This window comes from Engraulis encrasicolus, chromosome 23 (assembly GCF_034702125.1).
Source record: "Engraulis encrasicolus isolate BLACKSEA-1 chromosome 23, IST_EnEncr_1.0, whole genome shotgun sequence".
Classification (NCBI taxonomy): Eukaryota; Metazoa; Chordata; class Actinopteri; order Clupeiformes; family Engraulidae; genus Engraulis; species Engraulis encrasicolus.
Genome location: NC_085879.1, coordinates 11,312,853 through 11,315,352, shown reverse-complemented (window position 1 = coordinate 11,315,352; position 2,500 = coordinate 11,312,853). Strand labels below are relative to the sequence as shown.

At 39.2% G+C, this 2,500-nt stretch overlaps 1 long non-coding RNA gene across 1 annotated transcript in view; it reads left to right on the top strand.

The window, feature by feature from the left end:
- Positions 1-2,500, top strand: part of LOC134440633 (uncharacterized) — a 4,981-nt gene that overhangs the window by 357 nt on the left and 2,124 nt on the right. The window contains exons 2-5 of the long non-coding RNA XR_010032999.1: positions 753-793; positions 973-1,043; positions 1,811-1,876; positions 2,020-2,086. This is a non-coding gene — a long non-coding RNA (uncharacterized LOC134440633). The remainder of the gene's footprint in view (positions 1-752; positions 794-972; positions 1,044-1,810; positions 1,877-2,019; positions 2,087-2,500) is intronic.

Sequence of the window (2,500 nt, the reverse complement as noted above, 5' to 3'; positions counted from 1 at the left end):
GTTAGACTCTACTACATTTACCCACGCAGTGCTCTTTGCTTAGTAACAGGTGCACTGCAAACACATGCAGTTGGCTATGCATCATGTTAATTTCGAAAAGAATGGAAAATATGTACATTTAGGATATTCAATGATGTAGTAAAAACTGCTACTGTACAACAATCTAGCTGGTCATCTTCAGTTAATAGCTATATTTGCGCGGGAGGGTCTGATCCGTTAATGGGGGAGGGGTGGTGGGGGTGCACAGCGAACTAGAACTTCATCGAACAAGTTGCATGCTCACGAGAACAGAGGGCTGGCGTCGTTTCGGTGTGTTCATTTTAAGCCAAGTATTCTATTTTTAAAGTTTTTTGTTTTTTGACCCAACCCAGGTGTTTAATGCACACATGCACTTGTGGTCTTAACCGAAGATTAATCAAATGTAAGCTTTCCTGCACACAAAGTCAAAGAACAACCGACCTAGATAGAGTGCATATAATCTGAATTTAAACTTTGCACAGGGAATTGGATGAAACATGTGGGAATAGTATCCTATTTATTGAAGTGCATAGCACTTTTTTTACTTGCACTTATGGTGCAATGCAAAGCATGCACTGCCTTATCTCGTTTTACTTAGCCTATATCTTCCTCTTTTAAGTGGAGCATTGTTTACAAGTAGCCTATTTTACAGAATGCATGCTCCTCATTCACGAATCCTGTGCTGTTTATAAATGTTTAACATCACCAATTCCTTCTTTCTTTCTTTCTTTAAGGACTTCTGGCACAGTGGCCTGCACTGTTCGAAGTCTGTAAGGTAAGACATTCAATGCTGATTGTCTTTAAGGTTTTTATATTGTGTGTGTGTGTGTGTGTGTGTGTGTGTGTGTGTGTGTGTGTGTGTGTGTGTGTGTGTGTGTGTGTGTGTGTGTGTGTGTGTGTGTTTCCCTAATGTTTATGATTTGTCAATCCTTTGGGCTCTTTATGTCTTTTCAGATCAGTGCTGAATTCAAAATAATCACCACAGTTCCCCTGCAATCCAAGCAACTGTTGCTGAATTGGCTGATGTAAGTTTCTGTCTTTTTCGCCTGTCTACTTGATGGTTCCTGAGCAGAAAGCCTTTAACTATTGAGTTACACCCCTGCATGTTAAAACCCAATAGAGAGGATCATGATCTGCCTTAGTAGTCATGGTACCAGTACATTCATATGCATTTTTCTTTTGGTGGCAGTCAGCTTCCCAATGCTGATGCCATTCATAGAATCCCAAAACAAATCAGTACCACCACCATTTTTGACCGTAAACATGGGACTGTTTTCTTTATACTTCTCCCTTGGCTACTATCACACATGCTTGAAACAATCTAAAGCAAATGTGTTCATCATGGTTTCATCAGAGACAAACAGACTTCAGATATGGATTGCTGGAAACATGTCCTCTGGTCTGATGACACCAACATGAACACATTTTTTCGGATGGTGTCAAGCATGTGTGGTGTTAACCAAGTGAGTAGTACAAAGTAAACTGTCCCATGCTCATGGTCAAGTAGTGGTAGTGGGACAGACATGGTTTTAGGCTGGATGCATGGAGTCAATATTGGAAATCTGAATTTCACCAACATGTACCATGACAATTGAAGCAGATCATGATACAGTCTGCGATTTTAAAGGTGCAGAGAGTGATTTTTTTTTTAAGTAGTTTATTTCCAGAACTCATGCTGCACAGGTTACAAATGTTCTCCTTTTTTCTTTCTTTCTTTCTTTCTTTCTTTCTTTCTTTCTTTCTTTCTTTCTTTCTTTCTTTCTTTCTTTCTTTCTTTCTTTCTTTCATTAAGTTGTACAAGATGCACCATTTCTGAGGACTTCTGGCACAGTGGCCTGCACTGTTCAAAGTTCGCAAGGTAAGACATTCAATTCGGATTGTCTTTAATGTTTTTATTTGTGAATTACAGCGTTTTATCTCCTTTCTTGAATGTGTGTGTGGCTTTCTCCTAATGTTAATGATTTGATCGTTAAATTCTTTGGGCTCTTTATGTCTTTTCAGATCAGTGCTGAATTGAAAAGAATCACCAGTCCCACTGCAATGGCCAGCACTGTTCGAAGTCCACAAGGTAAAGCATTCACTTTGGCCACAACCCTACCCAGTGCACCTTAACAACTTGACTCCTGCTTTAAATTAGCTGTTATCTGAATGGGGGTGACTAAATATTCCAGTGGTATAAGGAGCTGCTTCTCAAATTTTTATATTTAAATTTTGTCGTACTCTGACCAGTGAATATTAGATTATTGCTTAGTACTAGAATTGGAGTTATCTGAGACAAGATGATCTGATCTGAGAAGTGTTGATGACTACCTCCCTGGTGTTCCGACTCTCAGTGTGGAGTGTGACACTATTTGTATGCATTGTGCTATGCTAAACATGACATTGAGAGGCTTCAGTTGAAAGTGAGCAAGCTATCTCACGGTTTCCTTATTTCAATACACTTGCTACACAATTCATATGCAGCTAAACAAAAAGAAATATT